Here is a 22,539-nt window from a genome sequence, read left to right on the forward strand (position 1 = left end):
AAGACAGAGCTGCAGGGCTATAAACTGTCTGTCTGATGCATAAGTCTGAGGGGAATTCATATTTATTAATACCATAACCCTAAAATAACCAGAGAGAAGGCTTCTCCAAAAAGAACAACAGTAATGGTCTTGTTATTAATCCCTGTTTTATGGCTGTTGGGAGAAGTTTGTCTTCAGGGCTTTCTGACAGATAGCTCTGATGATTTAGGAAAAAGATCATAATTTGGGTTTACATGAAAACATTTCTTTCAGAAAGGGCTTTCTGACTGAAAGCCCAAAAGATGAACTTATCCGATGTGCTATTCAATGTGTGTCAGTGGTGTCCATTTAAAGTAAACCTTACTGCACACAACCAGTTACAATTATTAACATTACATATGTGATATTTTGATTTTTTTAGAACCTGGGTGAAAACTTTTGCACACCTGTACATCCACAGGTGCGTAGGAGAAGACCAAGGGCTGACGAAAGCAGAACAAAAACTCCCACACACTTTTTACTTCACTTTCTTTCACTTCAAAGTTTCAGTGCAAAGACCTTCATCGGGATAACCTGATGAAGGTCTTTGCATTGAAACGTTATTAAAGTTCACTCCAACAGTGTGCGTGAGTTTTTGTACTGCTTTCTTCTATTTTTCTTTGGCCAAAAGCAAAAACGAAAGTGGTAACAGCTTCTTCTGCAATGGGTTGTGTTAAATGGGCAGATGACATTGTTTCATATGGACGGCAGGCCAATGAATCAAATCAAATCAAAATCGTATTGTGGTAGACTTTGTGATATCAGCAAATGTCATGTTGTTGTCCAAAGAATCTATATAATATCTTATCATGATGAAACTGGTGATTTATGCTCCCAATGCTCACATGAATTTTACAAACTTAACAGTGCTGTTTAAAAACTGGGAAACATTTACAGCACACACAAGTACAACAAAACATTTCCTTCACAAATTGCTTAGTTATGTGTTCTGATTCATTGTTCATCTCATTCACAGTTTTTTACCTTAATATCACATAAACACTTCAGAGTGACAAAAGTGCTTTACTCACCCCCTCTCAGACAAGACCAAGGTAGGTATGTTAATAATTCACCGATACCCAACAATAAGAATTTCGATTATATACTATCTATGATACGATACGATATGATAATATGATATGATAAACTATCGGTGAAACAGATAAAAATATATGTTGTGTTATATAAGCTATGGTGGATATGATGAGACAGCAGGGCCTGCTGCTGCCCATGCTGGAGTCTTATAACCTCTTCAGGGACATGGCATAAAACTGGGAGCTGACCACAGCACCCCTCCAAAACTGATGACCCGGAGGCAGCTAACACAGTAGCACTTGCTAACATCCAACATGTAGCCATTAAACTGTCCCAACAGAGTCACACTGGCACCAAAAAGGCTGCACTCTGTTGTTAAACCCATTAGGTAACATTGGCTACAGAAGTAGTGTCATGAGAGACAGATGAACAAAGAGGCACTGAGCGAAGAAATAAACTATGAGCCGCTATAGTTACAGTAGCAACAGTATAGTAAGAAACAAAAGAAAAAGTCATGTTTTACCAGAGGAAACCTAATAAACTTGGAACTGTATGTATGTTTCACATGTTTGCTGGTGAGAAAATGAGAGGCTGGCAGATGTAATTGTGCTCGACTATTTCCTATCCACATTCTATCCATAAGCTATACTCATACGTGGGAGCTGGCCAAGGCAACCACACAATTACTACTAGCCACTGTGTAACTTCACTATAGCAGCCAAGGCTTTCTGCAGACACTTGCCTTGCAGTCTCTCGTTGGACCCAGGTTTTTTGAACGCTAGTCTGGGAATTCGATCTAGCCAACCCTGCAGGTACAAGCTCACTTCTGCAACCATCACCCGACTACATTAAGGGACTAGAAACACACACTAAAGTGATTCGGAGCAGAACAGTCATGAGAACTTGTGAGTGTAAGTGCATGACAGCCGTGTCTTGTGTTATCCCACACTTTTCTTCTAACCGCACTCTTTCGAAACATCTTCCTGTGGGAGGTTCAGATATGCCATTCAAAACATTGTGACACATGCAGCACGCCCTGTTCTGCTCTACGGTGATCAATGCAGTGTGACTAAAAGAACGGGTGAGACAACTATCTCAATACATCAGACGGTGAATTTTGAGGACTGAAATAACCCACAACAAAATTTTCAGACACTTGAACACACTTATTTAATGACGGGGGAAAGTCAAGTGTGTGCTTCCATCCACACTGGCTTCGTCTTTCTGCCAAGTAGAAGCATTTATCTGAGCAGCTGTGCTTCTGTCTTATCTCAGCTATGAGGATGTGTAATGGCATAACTGAAAAGTTGTAAATTGACTTTGCAAAACATCTGCATGTAGCTGATAACAGAAGGAGGAGCCATTTGGCTACTGTCAATAGTAGAGTGCCAGCTGCAGGGAGGAGCCTGAACTCAACTGATTTGAATAGGAATTTCCCCTACGGTGATTCAGGGTAGCTCAACTGCCAAATATTGAGTATAACCACTATGTTTTTGTTGTTTTTGCAAATTACTTTATTTACCCTGATTTAAGTGCTTTATTGTTAGGTCATTATTAATATACTGTTGCTTTTTCAATGACAAAGGTGTCACAGTTTTAAAATAAAAATACCCGTTCATTGTTAAAAAAAGAACAGGGAAAGCTGAAGCACGTAAGGAGAGAGGACGGATCTGCCGGTCCATGATTAACCCTTTAAAAATGAACATCCTGCGAATGGCAGTACATCGTTTGCATGATCCATTTTAAAAAGATATAAACTGAGAAGCATAATGGATAGAAGATTTATTTATTTAGTATCAATAATGATGTCACTGCACTACATTACATGCAAAATCACAATAAAATGTGCTGTGGCACCAGAGGAATGAAGAATGAATCTATCACAAGGCCTTTGCACTTTGCTCATAAAAATAAGCATAGTGCAATAGCTAAATAATGTATGTAGTTCAAATAATGTATGGAGCATTGAGAAATATATGTTATTTTATACTACTACTACTACAAATTACTTTATTTGCAGACTTCAAAGGGTTGATTTCTCCTTCTTTGGTGTTGTTTAGCGAGGTGATGGGTGGTTTTGTGTTATGTCCCACCCCTCCTCTACTGTGATTGGTCTGCTGGGTATAAGTGATGCGTAGCTGCAGCGTTTTAGCAAAAGCTGAATATTTTTCAACTGGCAGGAAAAAAACGTGCAGCTCTCAGCACAGAAAAAATGTTCAGCACCTTGTTATGCTGTTTTCATAGTGGAAATATGCAGCGTTCACATCAAAAGAGAGAAGAAAGCATGTGGACATATTGGTTTTGGGGTTGCCATCACCTGCGGTTGGCATATCAAAAGCGCACTATTGCAATAATAATGTGGTTATGCAGATATTGTGACAATCCTAGAAAGGTAAAGCCATGCTTAACTCAGAGTCTGAGCATTAAAAAGGGAGATGCATTTTACATTCTGAGCTACTATAAGGCCCCCTGTGTAAGAGAGGACTCATCAGCATCTGGATCTGGATCAGTCAGTGCTCTTTTTTCAACTCTGCAATACAAGGAAAATAAAAGTTTTGCAATTATGCCCACCAGACTGTGGAATTCATTTTGCGTGTTTAAAAAAAAAAAAAAAGCACAATACGCAGCATGGAAAGCCTGAAAATGCAAACCAGAGGAGAACAGTTTGTTATATCTCGGATTACATGTTTAGAGCAAATCATCTCCTGCCTCAAGTAAAAAAAAAAAATTCTATCTCCTCCAGCAGAAAATGAGGCTTTTAAAGTTTTCAACTTCACACACCCCTTTTGAATCCAAACACATTATCAGTTTAAAAACTACCTATTTAAATTACAGGCTAAGATGAGCTACAGAGCTAAAGAACAACAGTCCACCATTCAGGCTTCGCTCAGGACACCAGGCAGCTCAACCATTGTGGGAAAGGAAATTCACTACTTGGCGGCTGACCCAGTTACAGGTCAACAGTGTGGTTAGATTGTTTCCTGGCTTCAAAAACAAAAAGGTCCACACCTCTTCACTGTGCGTAATTATAGGCCCGCAGCCGGCCCAATGTGTGGGGGTTGGCTCCAAGGGGGGCAGATTAGTCCTGGCTGTCCCTGGAGGAGCTGGTGGAACAGGGCCTGAGGCAGCGCCGCGCTGCCAGCAGAGATAGAGACAAAGCTTCTATTGCTGAGGCTGTTATTCACTGTGCCAAAGCATTGACCCACAGTCCCACTCTCATTTCTAGAAGTAGCAGGCCTGCCATGCTCCATCAATGGGCTCATTCACTCTGCCAGAGTGAATGCACCTAAAAACGTCCAATTTAATTAAAGCCCAAATAAAATGTATAAATAATCAACAGGAGTCTTTGGCAGAAATATCAGCTCAGCACCTGGAGCTGTGGCCACTGAGATAGCCCACACAAAACTAACTGGTGTAAACAAAGGGGCCACACATTACTGCAAACAAAAACCACACGACAAAATGTCATGCCATTCTCTCCTCAGCATGCAAAGACGATGTGCTCTGATCGTGATTGTTCGAGACAGTGCTGATGTCGTCAAACCAAATCTTCCAAAGAGTTTGCGGAAATGGTAGTTCAAATATGATAAACGTTGAATACAGTGGAAACGCTGAGGATCCCATCTGAACTTCAATCAGAAACATCCTCTGCGGCTTTAAGCAGCAGCCCGGCGGCACTGCGTGGAATGTCTAACTGCTGTGTCTTGGTCCAGCAAAATTTAAACAAATAAAGGGACTAATTGGCAGTGGACGCTGTTGAGGGCTGCTGGCAGTGACCCCAGTCTTCCAAAGAAGCAAGGGACACGTGCACAGAGCAGCATAAGAACCCCAGTAACTGCTGAAAGTAATCATTGACCAATATCCAATCACGGTATGAGTCATGATCTCATTTTCACAACAAAACTAACATCTCCACTTAGGAGAGTGTAATGTTGCACCTGACAGCTGTTGGAAGGTCAGTTTGAAATATCAAATGGTTATTTATGCCTGAGAAGGAAAAGAATGCAGAGAGAGAAAGAGAAAAAATCCATACTGCTTACATATTATCAGAGATGTTTTGACTTATCGGCCACACGACGGTAACAGCTAATATGTCAACATTGTTGACAGCTATCGCTTAATCTGCAAATAAGATGGGATTCAATGTTTGCACTGGCCAGTGATTTTCTGTTGCGTCACATCATGCTTGCACTGGCTAAAAGCAGGGCTTGAGGCCATGGCGTCCTGTCATCAATAGAAGCCTGTTTGAGACAAACAGAGATCTTCCCAGAGACACTTTCAGGATGAAAGGACACAGTAAGCTCACTATCAACACGACAGGGGACGCACCCTGTTGTTTCCCTGATAATGCTACAATGTGATCAACAACTGGCAGGAGGAGAGCAAGTTAACATGAACACAACGCAAGCAGAGCTCTCTACCTATTCTTTTTTTCCTCAGCAGCACTTTGTGACTCTCTGGATAACTGATCTGTCAGTTCATTCAGAGTTGATCAGATCAGATCACTGGATGAGAGGAGCAGCTGCTGCGAGTGAAAGCAAACTTTTAGACCCAGCAGAATGAAGATGAGATTTAACTTTTCATTTCCATGCTGCTCTTCTGCCCTGTCTTTTTGTGCCCATAGTTATAATGAATAATCAAGCGCCAAAAATAGAAAATCTATTTGTGGCAGGAGACGTGTTAATCATGGTGGGCCATCCAAAATAAATTGATGTGTTGGAGACCTTGAAATAGACAAAAAAAAACAAAACACTGATATGGGTATCAGCCAAATTGTTACTTTAAACAAGTATCAGGTATCAGAAGATCACAATTGGTGCACCAATTAGATTTGTATGACAACATAATGTTGAAATATTAACAGTTTTGCTCAGCTGAAATGTAGACTGGTTTCAGCTGTGCAGCCGTGGATGTATTAAGAAAACTTGGATACAGCATCGAGGCAGGGCCCTGTTCATTCCTATGAGAGCTGCTCAGTTGTGCAGGAAGCAAAAAAACGCTGTGTTTTTGCAGTCTGAAAGTACCCAAATCTTTCAAAGCATGCCCACTGGAGACTTGGAGCAGCAGAGCAGCTTAGGGTTAAGTGCTCTGCTAGCTTGAATGACAATTAAATGATTTGATCTTGCAGACTCCAAATGTTACCAAACTGAATGGATTAAATCTTGATAGGGAAATGAGTTGTTTCGCGGAGGTTTTGACACGGACAAAAATACATCCGCTGATTTTAAGATGTTTCTTTCCCAGTTTATGTCAATGGGAAAATGTCTTTCTGGGCCCCAATGGCATCACGAGATAGTGTAATTCCACTTAGGGCCACTATTTAAAATTTGCTCTAAAACCTGGCGCACTTGCTGAGAGCTTGTGCACAGCTTGCAAGAGAGTGCACCTCAGATTCAGAATCAGAATCAGAATCAGAAAAAGATTTATTGCCAGGTATAGTTAACACAATACGAGGAATTTGTTCTGGTGGGTTGGTGCAACATAAATATAGAAAAAAAAAACAGATAAAATAGAAGATACAAATATAAAATATAAAATATAAAATATAAAAAGTACAAGTCTAGCAGTGCAGATTGCAGCCCTGATTGAAATAACCATCAGCAGCAGTCCTACATGTCTGCTACACTTTCTCTCATGCCATTCCTTCTTCATTTTTCTGCAAACAACTCACATACCCTCGTCGTGCTTAAAGAATGCGACTTGATTCATACATTTTTTTTTAGATTTCATTCTGATTCAATGACTAAAGAACCACAGGCCATACCTTGCCTCCCACAGAGCGTAGGAACGCAAACGCCTGCATGGAAACTTTACCAAGGAGACTAGTCTTAACAGAAGAGCTTTTCAAGTCATCACAAAAGCTGTGACCCACTGAATCAAAGTGATTTCCCACCATATTAATGTCAGACTAAAGTAAACTTTAAGATAAACTGCTGTTGTGTCATCCATGGAAACTTGAAACAGTTGTGCATCTTCAACAAGATTGTCTTAAAACATGCTGAAACTTCATGTTAAAAAGGTCAAGCCAGGCTGAGAGCGTAAATCTCACAACTGATTACCAGTTTATGTGCTTAGAATGAAAAATTCTCCACATTAGAGCGATAAATACATTTTAGACAATAACATTTTCTTTAAACAATTTACATTCATCATAATAATGACAACGCTAGTACACAACAGATTTACTGTAAGTATGTTCGGCTTGCACATGAGCCCCACACAAGAAGCAGCTCTTTTGTTCCAGGCGATGTCTCCAGAACAGAAACAAACCACACTTTATGTGCAGAACCCAAATTGCACTCAACTGTGCCATGAAGCCTGGGCCTCACAGCGCACACAGAGCTGGGATCGGCTCTGCAAGACAGCCTGCTCGGCTTTTAGTTGCCCACTTTTGAAAACAGGGGTTTGAGAGTGTTTTGTGTGCGAGCGTGTGTGTGTGTGTGTATGTGCATGGAATTGGGGGAGTGAGTGTGTGTGCAGGAAATCAAAAATTCTTCAGCGCCGCAGCCTGCAGCTGGTGGTTTATTGGAAGCAGGCAAGGGCACCAGCTCCCCAGGTCGACCAACCCCTCCCGAGGCACTGTGGGAAACTGGGAGGTCTTAGAAAACACGGAGGAGCGCCTCTTTCCTGGCTCTCTGTGCCAAGCCAACTTTTTGTTTTCCCCTGTAAACACTGTAAATATCGTTTAAAAAAGCTGCCAGGCCGGTTGTGTCTGTCTTGGCCGTATAAGGAAGGAAGAGAAGGAAAGGGGGTATTTAGAAGCAGTAAGTAGGTGAAGCTGTTGGGCGCTTGCTGCAGCTTGCTTTTCTGAGTGTGTGTGTGTGTGTGTGTGAGTGTGTGTGCTCGGGCTCAGACACTGGTTGACTCCAACCTCCCTCCTGCTTTTCTCGACCTCCCCTCCTCCTCCTCCTTCTCCTCCTCCTCCTCCCACCTCTCAAACACAAGATTTCTGTGGGCAACAAAATGCTGAGCTCATCCAGCAGCTTCTAAAAGTGCAAATGTGTGTGTTTCATCAGCGAGCCTGACAGCTGCTCTCACCTGCAGTCACCTCGACCACAAGCAAAATGTTCTCAGGCCTTTCAACTGAGACGATGCTGTTGGCCGAAAATAGTAGTTCCCTACCTAGAGGTCGAGAATAGGGAAGGGTATTACTATTTATGATTGACATTGATACCATTATCCTGACTTCTTGGCGATTCTGAGTCTTTATCAACACCACTGTCGATACTTTTCTATTATAGAACAAAAAAACTCTAGCCTTCAATAAACATGGCTGATGTAACAGACCCCCTTCATGATACCATAAAACTAACAAAAGTACACATATACCAGCACAATTAAATGAAAAACTTTTTTTTCACGCCAAAAACTAAATTTGAACACATCATGATGACATTTTATTTACCTTTGCTTATAGTTTTTTTACTGAGCCGAACTTGAACACATCACAATGAAACCTTATGCAACCTCATTTATTTAGCTAACTAGCTCTTATCCTGCCAATTTCAACTTGGATTTCAACAGTGGATTACTATCCTTAATTGGACTTGCTACAAAGTTTGGGTGTGCTTTGATTTAAATTACGTTTCGTTATAGGACCCAAAGAACTTCATAGCATTATTGATAAGCTCAACATTTTTGATTTACTGCACAATAGAGATGGAAGATAACAGAGAAACAGAAAAAATAACATATTCCTGATTTATCCAAACTTTATGTCTTTACTGTGCCTCTTCGGGCTTCTAATATTTCAGTGAAACAGTCTGAGAAGTGAGCATCACTCTGATTGAATTGCTCACGTGTAGACATTGTTCCACTGTGACGGTTTCCAAGCTCTTTTTAATGCTGCTGCAGCAAAGATGCAAATTTGCTTTGCGACAGAAAGCAAATGTTTTATTTCCCACTCGCATTTAATGGAAGTGAACAGAAGGTGAATATTCGCCAATGCTAGTTTTGCACGTATGACATGATGGTGCCCTTAGAAAGGTGTTCATATAATATTTGCTATTTTCAAATTAAATGAAATGTACATTATTCAGCTTTTTCTTTATTTTTATTGGCACATCACTACTATCATCTTTACTATCATTACTGCATTGTAATCATATCATGTTAATCAATAAGTAAGCAATAAGTTCCTACATATTCAGTCAGTCAGTCAGTCATTTTCTGTAAGGGTCGGGGGGGGGCTGGAGCCAATCCCAGCTGTCATCGGGCAGAAGGTGGGGTACACCCTGGACAGTTTGCCAGTCACACACCTAAGGGCAATTTAGAGTCACCAAACAACCTGAGCTGCATGTCTTTGGACTGTGGGAGGAAGCCGGAGACCCTGGAGAGAACCCACGCAGACACGGGGAGAACATGCAAACTCCGCACAGAGAGGCCCCCGCCCGGACCAACCCTGTCCCAACCGGGATTCGAACCAGGGACCCTCTTGCTGTGAGGCAACAGTGCTAACTACAAAGCCACCATGCTGCCCTCCTCCATATTCACCCTGATTCAAACTGCAAACATAGATTGTGTTGTTTTACTAGCATCACAAACACTCGCCACATATCTATTTCACCTTTAAATAACTACAGAGGTTTGAAAATTATGGACAACTGAAACGTTTGACAGCAGAAATCAGCTTCAGAGCATTTTTCCAACAGCCTTCAGAGATTTATACTTGCTGACTTAGCAACTCTGCAGAGAGCATAAGAAAATGTTTTCATACAAATAAAAAAAGATAAAATCTAAGTTAATCTAGCCACCCTCAGAGAGGATTTTTCTCTTCCTTCTTATTATGGATTCATGACATACTACTGTAAACTATCTTCCAACTCCATGTCCACATGTGGAAACAAATGACCAGAGGGTCAACTATCCATAACCACATAAACCAGCTTATCTTCACAGAGCTGTGTCTTCTTTGTGGTATGAAAGAGATGCAGAGTGAAAGCATACACAGTTTGAGTAAACACACTGCTATAAAAATGCTAATGCATAGTCAACAGCGCGTCTGGTCTGCATTAGTGGAGACACTGACTGAAAATTTAAATTAACATAGTACACCATGAAAGTGATTCCCAAGCATCTCCGCCAGGCTGATCATAAATAATAATTTGCTCTGCATCAGCGGCTGGTTTGTACTGGTTAAAGAAAGGCAGCAGGGCTGCATGTCAGATGGATATGATGAAAATCATATACGGCACTTTTATAAAGTGTTTAATGTTTTATTGTTAAACAACATGAAATCACACAGGATGTAACTGGTAACAATCTTTGAATGCTTTTAGAATTGGGACTCAAGTTGAATAAGGAGCGCTAACAAGTAATATCTTAATTTAAACATGGCTGAATTCATCTAAAGTAATTTAGTTAACAGAGTGCTCAGCGGTCCTTCAGAAATAAAAAGATTAAAGGGGACCTATTATGCTAATTTTCCGGGTCACACTTGTATTTCACAGGAAAATTAACAACAACAGCAACAAGACAGCATTGTGTCCCTGATGTTAGCATGCAGCTACATGTAGCATTGTACTTACAGCCAAGGAAAATACAGAAAATAGCAGTACTTTCTACATTGAAAAATTGCCAATAGAAGTTTCTTAACACAACTGGATATGTTCCAGGAGGAATATGATCTGAAATCTGGGAAAATGAACAGTATCAGCAACCAAGATTACATGTCTCCCTGACATCAGCATGTAGCTACATGTAGCAGTGTACTTACAGCTGGGGGTATGATTGTAACGGAGAATGGCAGCACTTCCTACAGTGAAAAATTACAGATAAAAGCTTCTTAACAAAAATCTTCAAAACTGGACATGTTTCAGGGTGAATATGACTGGAAATTGGGGAAAAAGTAACAACAACCAAGACTCTATGTTTAACTCACTTTAGCATGTAGCTACATGTAGCAATGTACTTACAGCTGGGGAAATTATTGTAACAGAAAAAAGCAGCAATTTCTACTGCGAAAAAAATACAGATGAAAGCTTCTACACAGACCAGCCACCAGTCAAATGCTGGTAAAATATGCAAGTTGCTGGTAAATTTGCATCACTCACCAGCCAAAAAACCAATGCCAATCTATTGAGTGGCTGGTAGATTTTGGGATCCACCAGCAACAGTGACAGGTGGACAAAAAAACGTTTATTTCCGACAAATATGGTGAATATGATTGCAAATTGGGGAAAAAGTAACAACAACTAAGATTATATGTTTAACTCACATTAGCATGTAGTTACATGTAGCACTGTACATGTAGCAAGCTGACACCAGCTTGTCTTGAAAGTAGAAAAAAAAACGCAAACAGAGTATTTGGGGCAGTGCGAAGTCTGATGTTTTTGCTCACAGGGATTACTTTTATATAAAAGTTTACCTCTTTATTTGAAACTTTGGCCACATTAAATGACAACATCCGACATTGCAACATTATATATATGACAGAAAATGAGTAAATGCATAATAGGGCTCCTTTAAGGTCAAACCATAAACCACACTGGCAGACACTAAGGACAACAGGAAGACTGCTCCATAGCTGATCACAGGGGGCTCGTTTTCTACCAGAGTGGTGCCAGTGAAACCACAAAGCGGAGTGACACAGCAAACAGTCAACAGATGCCCTATTGAGAAAGATCAGGAAGTAAATCTATAGCAGCAAACTATTTATGCCAGGCTTGATCTGCGTAATTATATATGGCATTTTAATGTTGGATTTTCTTTCCTCAACAAGGCTTTATGAAGCAGATATATTCATACATCTGTCCATTCATTTTAGAGAAAATGATAAGTTATAATTTCACTGAGAGGATTTCTTTAAGGGCTTCCTGAAATCTGCTGCAGATTAGGCTCAAAGGATTTTCCCTGTTTGCAAATACAAACCATCGCTAAAAATCATTTTTGTAAAGACGGACTGGCTCATTCTTTGGAAAATAAAATGGTTGCAGAAGATGAGACAGAGGGTTGATGAAGAGAATAAGTGACTGATTAGAGTACAGGACACATGGGAAAAACTGTAAAAGGACACCAAAGCATCCTTACAAATCTCTGCCATACAAAACATCACACAACCACAATGTCCTTTAAAGCCTGACCCAGCTCCAAACATGCCCAGCGCACCCTGACTGTGTGTCAGAATGAGAGGCAGTCATCTACATGCCCAGCCGTGAGTTTACTCCAGTGTAAGCACCGACCACAAATCACATCCTAATGGTGATGGTAACGGACAGCGAGGACACAAATTATTTGGTGAAATCCTGGGTCTCACAAAACTGGTGTTTTCAAACTCAAAGTGTTAAAAACAACGCTGTGCACTTAGGGGTGGGTGATATATGGATAATTCGCAATGTATCAGGGCTTCTTTCATGCAGGATGTATAAAATGTAGCGGGATTTAGGGTTAACCTTAATTTCATTTCTTCTTAAACCATGTTTAAGAAAAATGACAAAAAAATCTACCTTGCACCTTGTAACAGTAGTTTATTTTGCAGGTTATTTTACTGTAGTTTGGAGGAAATGTTAAAATATCGAGATACATATAGTCTATCATGAAAAAGCCACAAAATATCCAGCCCAGCCCTACTGTGCACCATTCAGTTTTTATAAAGCCATAATCAGGATTCACATTCTTCAACACAAAATTTTAAAAAGTACGAATTTAACCAAAGGTGCAGCTGTTTAGAGAGAGGCTGTGCAACAATCCTCCACCTCTGCAGAACAGTTGTTTCTGAGGGCCCTCCTCCCTGCTTTACTTTCCTTAGGCATTATATGTCACGACCACAGCCTGAGCTTAAAATAGAAACCTCAGCAACATGAAAAGCCTTATCCTAAACCACTAATCTATTTTGTATGGCTTCTTCCAAGAAATTTGAATTAAAAACGAGGGTGTGACCTATCCACAAAACAAAAATAATAAGAGCAAAGAAAGACATTCACAATGACTGTCTCAGCAGGACACTACAGTGTTTTTCCTTACATTGTGGAAACATTAATTGCCAGCTGACAAGCCCCGACACAGCCTCTCATTGAGCAGGTATAGCATAATCCATAAGCTGAACTTTCCAAATCAACTCTCAGGAAAGATAGGTTACATGATAAAGGTTCTTTTTCCAGCCATAAAACATTCAGCAAAGCAGCGGTATCCAAACCATGTGACCGTGTACATTACTTTCACACCTTATTGGGATAGCGTGCTTGGAAGGAGGCAACCACTTTACAAACTGTTGGCATTCACTGCAAGTAGTGCAGTATTCTTCCAAATACTGCCACAGGCCAAGAGGAGGGTGGAGATTTTACCCAGCCAATCCAAGCCGAGACAATGGGAGGAAAAAAAGCAGCAATGCAAACCTTTAAAATGGGTATATAAAGCAGTTGGATGCATGTCTGAGAACTTTATATCGCAGGATAGCACAGAGTCAGCACAGTGCAGCAGCAGGGCTCTGGCCTGACCAAACACTGAACATTTACAGGCTTTCTGCTCCATATATTGTTATTTATTGTTCCCATCTCCACACGTCTTGGTGGATCCTGTTGTATTTGGACAGCCTCTAAGACAGTGTTTCGTTTTGTCCAGAGAAAACTTCTTAGATCTTCTTTCAAAACAACGCACTCCAAAAACAACGTGTGGAGCATTAAATACTGGAAGACACTGAATGCAGGATGCAGATGAGACAGATTTTGTTTGTGAGCACTAGGAAGGAGTGACCAGACAAATAAAGACATTTTCCTGTGTCTCCTGAGAATGTTGACAGACTTAGTGATGCAGCTCCGAGTCACCAAAAGCCCCTGTTTTTCCTATTCCTTTAAAGCAAACACAAGTCAGCCTCCCCTTTTACTGATTCTAATGACTGTCATCTTTTCCAATCAGAATGTGAACCAGCATGATCACCCAAATAAAATGTATTTCTAAACATGAATGAGTCATGGTTTGTGCATTTGTGTATTAACAAAAAGGCTATTGTTTCCTAAACAACAGACACAATGACGGTAAAAACAAGAAAAAACACAGTTACTACATGAGAGGAAAATGTATTAGTAAAATGGTGAAAATATCAATTATGGTTTCCTAGGGCCCAAGGTAATTTCTCCAAGATCCCTTTTTTGTCCCACCAACAATAATAGAGTAAAACACCAAGTTGGACCTCCGAGCTGATGTGTGCTGACAACACTAATGCCACACTAAATGTGCAACAACAGTTTTAGCTGACACTAGATAACAAACCAGTGCCAGAAACTGTATCGTATTAAGTTCCTGTGAGCTGTAAATTCACCACTTATACGCAGAAGAGAGAGAATAATGTTATCTCTAGACACACAAGTCAGAAGTAAGGCTAAATCCCCTATTTCTTCTCAATTTGGCTGTTGACATTGAGACAATATGTAAAAATTTGCAAATATTTAATTATCTAAACCTTGTAGGGCGGTCCCAAATAGCAAAGAGAAAAGTTGCTGTAAAGTTGCGGTGTCAAAGTTGCAGTGATTTGACAAAATTGCAAGGCCACGCAGAATGTAAGGGGATTGCCTAATTTCGTGTGAATTGTTGTGATCGCTCATTAAAGACATGTCAAACTCCAGAGGTATTGGTTTCAATGATCTTCTATGCACTTTTTATGACATTGCACAGCTTGTGACAATTTTTATTATAATGGACAATTTATTATAGACCTACAAACTACTAACACTGGTACTGGTAAAGCCCTGTGAAACAGAGGCCGCTCATACTAATTTCAACAAATCTAAAAACATATTTATTTATTTATTCTCACAAACATGACAATCATCTTCTGCAAAAGATTTCCTACACTGAAAACTAAAAATCTACCCTATTAACAAATATTAGAATACTTGAATATTTAGGTCCAGCCCTAAATCCACGATACATTACCAAACCGATAGCTTATAAACTGAAGAAGTTAAAGGATTCCAGAGATACATTTCAAATAAGGCATGTAGCCATCACCACATCAATTCAAATTAAGAACGTCTGTGAAAACAAATGGGCCTGACTCAAGTGAGAAAAACTAACCAGACATAACCCAACTGTTGGTAAACTTCGGTTATGGCAGAGCTCTCTGTTGATTTTGCCAGAGGTTTTGGCCGGGAGCCGTCAATCACTGGAAGGACTAACGCTGCCTTCATGTGTTTGTCCAAAGCTCCCATTTACCAGCTGTCAAGTAGTTATTATAAAGCCACTGTGTTCAGCTTCTGAGTCACAAACACACAGGATTTCAGCAGAATACAGGAGCTCTTGAACAGAAACAGAGCCTTTCACTCTGAAACTTTCAGTAAGGTACAAAACAACGTGCTTTCAACATAAGATTAAAAGTCGGTAAAACACGATTTAGAAACTTCTGCACCAAGATGACTCGAAGTAGGCCACTTTACTTGACAGAACATTCATGTTTAACTGTAATAATGTTGCCTTGAATTTCCAGTATTTCCAGTGGGGTGTGGAATAAGGTTCAGGGTTCCCACACATTTTCATGGACAAAATTTTAAAACTTTGCAAGACTTTTCAAGAAACCTTTTTTTTTTAAAATCTTGACCAACTTGTCTCCCCTTTTTCTTTAAACATATTAGATTTAAACTCTGTTCAAGCGTAATTTCAGCTAGCTGGCATACATGACCTAAGAGACGGTATTCGGGGAGAAAATAAACCCTACATAATGGTAAACAAAATGTTGCCATGCATATTAGAGCTACGTAACGTCAACAGCTACAGAAAATAATAAATAACAAATGTACTGCTATACAGGTTATTTCAGGAAATCACAGTAATTAATTCATCACACACACACACACACACACACACACACACACACAACAAAATTCCATGACTTTTCCAGAACTTTCTATGATTTTTACTAATTCCATGACTTTCTAGGCCTAGAAAAAGTGATTTTGATATTCCATGTTTTTTTTTTCAGGTTTCCCATGACTGTGGAAACCCTGAGGGTTGCAATGGAGATTTTCACAGAATGCTAACCGTCTACTCAGCGGTTTCACAGTATTACAGAATTATTATTGTAATCAGTCAGAATGACCCTTAAAGGAAATGAAAACAGAGGAGTTAGTTTTGGTTGAACAAATGTTTTGGCACTATAATTAAGACTATAAAATATATATTTTTTTAATGGAAATAGGTATAAAAAGTCTCCCTTTTGAAAATGGCAAACATAAAGGTGAGATTCCCCTTCAAGTCAATCTTTTTTTCAATAAAGTACACAGTATGATAATCATCATCTTTCATATATCACTGTATACCTTGAAACCGGAATATCACTGCAACCCAAGTGTGGAATGTAAAGAGATTACTGTATACTGAGATGCAGCTGAAGCAGTGGTAAAAGGTCTTCACTGTGCTCATTGATCGCACAGCTGAGCTCTGCTTTCACTGATCACAGCAACACTGTGCTGTGCAGAGGAGCTCCTGAGTCTATCCACAACGAGTCATACGGTGACTCATGGACATGTGGCAGAGTGAACCTGCTGGCTGCTACTAAAAACAACTGAATACCAGCTGAGTTGTTAAGTGGAAGAGAGCATTGTACATGCAGCCTGTGAACTACATTTACCAGGTACAAAACATCCAGAGTTTGTTAGGAGACTGCCCACTGCCCTGCTCAGAACAACACAACTGCTCCTTTTTGTACTATCACAGACGAACGCCAATGAATTTAAGGAAACCCAAGTTATGTGAAAACTGATCTGATACCAGTGAGGGTTGGGAGGACGCGGACTGCAACGGGGTGGTGGGCTAAAAAAAGGTTCAGAAACAGTTGGTTCTGATAGATTTTCCGCCAGGAGTTTCTAAGGCCGCTTGGCTTTACTGGCCAGCTGCGTGGCAGCAGATTCCTCCACTCCATGATTCACAATTACAGATTATTTGTCAGTTTCAGAGCCACAGTTGCAACCTCTCATACCATTTCTGCTGCCGGCTGCCTCAATGAGGGCTGTTAAGCTTGGGAATTCACTGAGTTATCTTTAGCTTAGCATCAGACGCATACAAGTGAGGATGTGACAGAAGTTATCAGTTGAAGCTTTAGCTCTGTAGTAAGTATTTAGACATGCACATCAGTAATTACATACCCATAAAAGCTGGAGAAATCCTGCAGTTAAGTCAGCTCTGTTGTGGTTATAATTGTTTTGTCATATCAATTATTAAATGCAAGTTTATCTGTCAGATAAAGGGGAAAATTGTGCAGCGTATTGACCTTCGAGACACCCAAGACTGTTTGTGAACTCGAAATCATGAGTAACATCTTCATAATAGTCTGGAGGTTGACTAATACCTGGTTTGTCGTCTGGAACCTTAACAGCCCTCCAAGCCTTGTCCTTGAGATAACAAAGCTGCATACAAAAAGCCATAAATACCAGACATAACTTCCATGTCAATCTCATTCCACAGCCCCACCTTCAAGAGGAAGTCTCTCTCACACACACACACACACACACACACACACACACACACACACAAACACACACACACACACACACACACACACACACACACACACACACACACACCTCTTTCTCAGTGGCGCAACAATGCAGACACGCAAACAGAGCATGCCATCTTGCTCAAAGATCACACCCAATGTTTCCTGCGAAGGAAAACAGATTTTTTTAGATGTTGAAATTGCACAGCATACAAATTTGATTTTATTTTTAAACTGTATACATCTGCAAAACACAAAGTGTTCCACCTTTTTTTTGGAGCTAGGCCCTGCTTCACACTTACATACTTAAACTTGACGTGCAGCTATTGATTATTTTGCAGTTCAATAATTAGTCGGTTATTTCTTTCATTGATTGAAAAATAATTTAGTCAAGAAGTATTGAGAATGACTTTAATCTGCAACTACTAAAATAATCATATATTTAAAAACGTGACAGTTCCAGGTAAGGCTGCACCATGAAAGTTAGAGACTCGAATAATCAGCCGGACACCCCTAAGTTGACTGAGACTGCTTCTAGTTGAGCAGTCAGGGTGTTTTTTTGCGAGTCAGTTTGCTGTGCTGTGTTCCTGGAGACATTTTGTTACCCAAATTTTGCTGCAGAGACAATGCTCCACTCGCTACTCTTTGGAGCTGTGGACATACAGGCAGCGGCACAGATGGGGACAGAGGAGAAACCTTTAGAGCTCACTCATATAATACAGTCTCTGGCTTTTGTTGATAGTGTTGGCGAAAAATGTTTTTGCACATTTGTGATCTGTGGTTAGCACCTTCAGCCTGTTTACTATATGACGTGACAACGATCAAATTTTAAAAGCATGTACAGAAAACAAAATAAATCTCGACATAATTGTGAGTCAGGCACAGCCCTAGTTCCAGGTTCTTTCTTAGATAGTTGCTGAATAAATAGTTTGGTTTTTTTTAACTGTTGGTTGAACGAACTCAGACATTTGATAAAATCATCTTGGGCTCTAGGATATTGTGATGAGCTTTCTCCAGTGTTTCCCCTTTAACTGTACAGGCCTAACAGGCCACCAGGCCAACGGGAACCCCCAGCAGGCCAAAAATATATTTCTTTAATGCCAAAAATAATACCAATTGTCCACCGGAGTGTTTCCCCTTCATCCTGCAGTAGGGCACAGCCGTGAGTCCATGAAAGAGGCAAGTGTGTGTCTGTGGTTAGTTTACATGTCAGTAATTACAGCAGGAGAGTGTGAGTGTGTGTTAACAAACTGCTGAAGTCGGGAGAACAGGTAAAGTGAAGATAATGTTGGGGCCAGTTATCAACAGGCTTGGTAGTTAACAACACACTTACGTGCTGACGGATTCTGTGATTTTGCAGTTTTAGCTAAACTAGACCAAAACATATTCGGTTGAAAACAGATCTGTGATGGTTAACAGGAAAACTAGCTTCAAAGTGGCATATTTTCTTTCAAATAAGTGTTGTGCTGTGGATCTAAAGTTATGACAATGTGAAGATTTGATCATGCAGATCTGAAAAGTAACTGAGAAATATTTTGAAAAGAAGTTGAACCAAAGTATATTTTAATACATTTTTAAGTGTTAAAGTTGAGAAGAGAGTTTGGAGTGGCAGCTCTGTTAGTAACCCCACCACCCCAAGGCCCATATCTGCCTGGCCAATGCATTTAACCCTTAGGAAAACACTATACAGTTTAGACGGTTTATCAATTAACTGAGAAAATCTAATCAGATCATTCAATAACAAAAATAATTGTTGGCAACCCTAATATTCATCTTTTTTTTATATTGTCATACAATATCTAATTTATTAATCAACTAATTCAATGCTAAATCACTTTAAGTGGGGCAAATCCTTCATTTCAATTAAATGCCCTGTAACTGTTACAATGTACTTGACGTACTTTCCCAGCACATGTTTTTTTTAATTTACTGTTCAAGCTCCAAGTGCCTTGCTATGTTGGCTAAATGTTATCCTCTGGCTTAAATTTATTAGTTATTAGTAATTTATATCTTTATATCTTATGTAACTGAAGTTATGTAACCATTTTTTTTCATATGAACTTGCATATATGTACCACTTACTATTATTATTATTTTTATTTATTTATTTATTTTTTCTGTTGTATGTTTTGTTTTGTATTTTTAGCTTTTTGCATTTTTTTCCCTTTTTATTCTTTGATGATCAGTAACTCCAGTGTTGCTATGTCACAGAATTTCTTAAAATGCAAAAAAATAAATAAATGAATTTAAAAAAAACCTGCTTTGCTTAAAGGCACATCCACTACAGCTACTAAGGAAGGCGAAAGCATTTCTCATCAACCTCAGATACTAAGCTGGCCTGGGATTCAAACTGGTGACCGTCCGGCCGACTGTAGCTGGAGCATGGGTGGCAGCGCCGTCTCTCAACACTCACAGCGAGGCAATTGAACACAATGAGACTGCTTGCACTCAGGCGCTTAGCGATGACATGCCAAGTATGCACCAGCCAAATCTTCACCCTTTATTGCCTTACGAAATGCACTTACTGTATGTCATCGTGCTCTTTGAAGCACACAGACAGCAGGACATTAACAGCACTTCTGTCTTTGGTCAGCTCATTCCATCAGTTCACTCCAAAGCTCGTGGTGTTATCGAGTCCTTACACACAGAGAAAAAAGGCCTCTGTGAAGCCTTTTAACCACACCTCCGGCAGGTTTAACCACACCTGATTATAGATGCTGTCACATTTTGGTTCAGGCTAAAAACGGAGCAATGAATATCTGAATCTGAGTGGCCCACACATGATAAGATTCAATCGGAGAAAGGCCTCGAAACAAGCACAGTTCCACACTTTCAAAATGTTAAGCATTGGTGGTGGAGAAGAAGTTATCGATGCATCCCTGCTTCAGTGTATTGCTAGACGTCCGTGTGCTTGGCTGAGGAGAAAACCCTCCGCCGGAAATGCTTCCTGCAGCTGTTAGGAGTATCATTCTCCACCTTGAGGCCAACCAAAAGACACATAGCAGCCAGGTCACGTGACTCCTCTGCTGCTGAGATGCCATTCAGTCTTAATCCAGCCCTCTCAAAACATTCAAGTCATACTTGTCTCCCTAAGCGAGTTGGCCCTTTTCACCCACACCAGGGTAATTGACTTGTAAAATAACCGTTTAATATCATCACAAAAACTAAGCTGCCTAAGCCCTCTGATATTAGTGATCAGTATATATGGTCTGTATTAAATTAATCTGTATTTATTTCTCTCTACAGCCACTGTGCGATGTTTTAATTTTGTAATTGATAAAATAATCTGAGTTGGAGAATGTTGTATAGCTATTATTTCACAATAATTAAAAATAATAGTCTTGGATTGCAGGGGTCAACCGATACTGTTTTTTCAGGGCCGATACGAATATCAATTATTAGCACTTATTGAGAAGAATGTAACAAAATCCAACACAAAACGCTAAATGCCTTTGGAAAATGTTTATTCCAAACCGAATCTTTCAGCATCAGATGTTCCCAGAAACTGTTTTTTTTATAGTCAAGTGAAAATTTTAATAAAATGGATCAATGAAAATAGCTCCCTTAGGTTCTAAAAAGTAAAATTTCCTCCCACGCTGACACTTTGTTTGCATGTGTTGCAGACTGCCTTCCCTGGTGTTGGTGGAGTGTAATATACACACTTTTTCAATAATTAAAAAGGGTCAATAATTTGTCGATCCCTAGTTGGAAGGAAGGGAAAACTGCTTGCCTGGCTCAATCAAAAGTGAAGAAAAATTCCAACATCTTCAAAGCTTTTTTCATGACTAGTGTTACCTGCCAAGCTTTCCCCTTTAAGACAGGTTACACACGTAGCCTGTGATAAACAGCGGAGTGCATGATTTTCCAAAGTGACAGCAGGTGTGTAATCATCAGATGAGTCATTTTCAGTTTTTATTATTTCTATTTTCTACGCAGATGTACTCCCCTACAAAACGACACCAATAATGCGAGAATTATATTATTTAGAACAATTCAAGTCATATGTCAAATTTGCATAATTGCATTTTTTTTTTTCAAAAAAAGAATATATATATTGCAGAGAAAAAATCGCAATGTCAGCTTTTTCTAATATTGCACATTCAGAGTTTAAAGTGAGTGAAACTGATTTTTTTTCCACCTTTTTTTATTTAAGCTAGGCTAAACACGTTCTGCACGGGTCCCTGTAATGAAGACAGTGAGATGGCAAACACGAATGTTCTCAAAGACTTTAACTAAAAAACTCAAAGCGAGATAATCTGAGTTGGGAGCCCTGAAACAGTTACTGCAACATGTCAACATCTAATAGTCTACCACAAAAAAAGTACTTTAAAAGAGGCATAGAGGCAGTAGAGATAATCTCATCAGCATTGAAAGCTGATTTTAAAGGGCATCAATGGTTCCCCATGACCTTTATCGTCCTCTATCAGTGATTCATGAAGTTTTTTTTCTTTGTGAAATGTCTCATAAATGTGACTCCATTTTTGGGCATTCTGATACTAACAATACACCTTTGTCTTCCTTTATCTTGAGCAAGGATTTAATATTTGTATTTAAAACATGTTGTGAAGCAAAAATTGCAAATGATAGGAGAGATTACAAGGGCTGTTGATTTTTGCTCCCAAAACAGAGCATGGCCTGCAAAAAGAGATCTGGAAGCCAGATATCTCAGCACCTGCTCATAAACTTGCTGACACCGACACAACAACTCCGAACATTTTCCACACTTTCGGTTTAGTAAGGTGATTGCAGTATAAATTATAATTATTGCCAATTTCAAGACACTTTGAGAAGCTCAATAAATCATCCGTGCACTAAGCTGCAGGATGGGCAGGTTTTATGTCTGCATGGCTGTCTTTTCCCACACACACACACACACACACACACACACACACACACACACACACACACACACACACACACACACACAGAGTTGGCTCATTTGTGGAGGTGCAGTGTGTGCAGGCAGCGATCGGCTCTGCTGGTGCCTGCAGATGACAGGAAGAGCAACACAGTCCTGGTTCTACGTAGACTGGCACCAACAGGTGTGCCTCAGAGGGTGCCAG

At 39.9% G+C, this 22,539-nt stretch overlaps 1 protein-coding gene across 4 annotated transcripts in view; it reads right to left on the bottom strand.

Annotated features, from left to right (window-relative positions):
• Nucleotides 1-22,539, bottom strand: part of tab2 (TGF-beta activated kinase 1 (MAP3K7) binding protein 2) — a 54,567-nt gene that overhangs the window by 17,241 nt on the left and 14,787 nt on the right. The gene's annotated exons all lie outside the window — the stretch shown is intronic.

Source organism: Plectropomus leopardus, chromosome 16 (assembly GCF_026936395.1).
Source record: "Plectropomus leopardus strain MGB_pleo_1.0 chromosome 16, ASM2693639v1, whole genome shotgun sequence".
Taxonomy (NCBI): Eukaryota; Metazoa; Chordata; class Actinopteri; order Perciformes; family Serranidae; genus Plectropomus; species Plectropomus leopardus.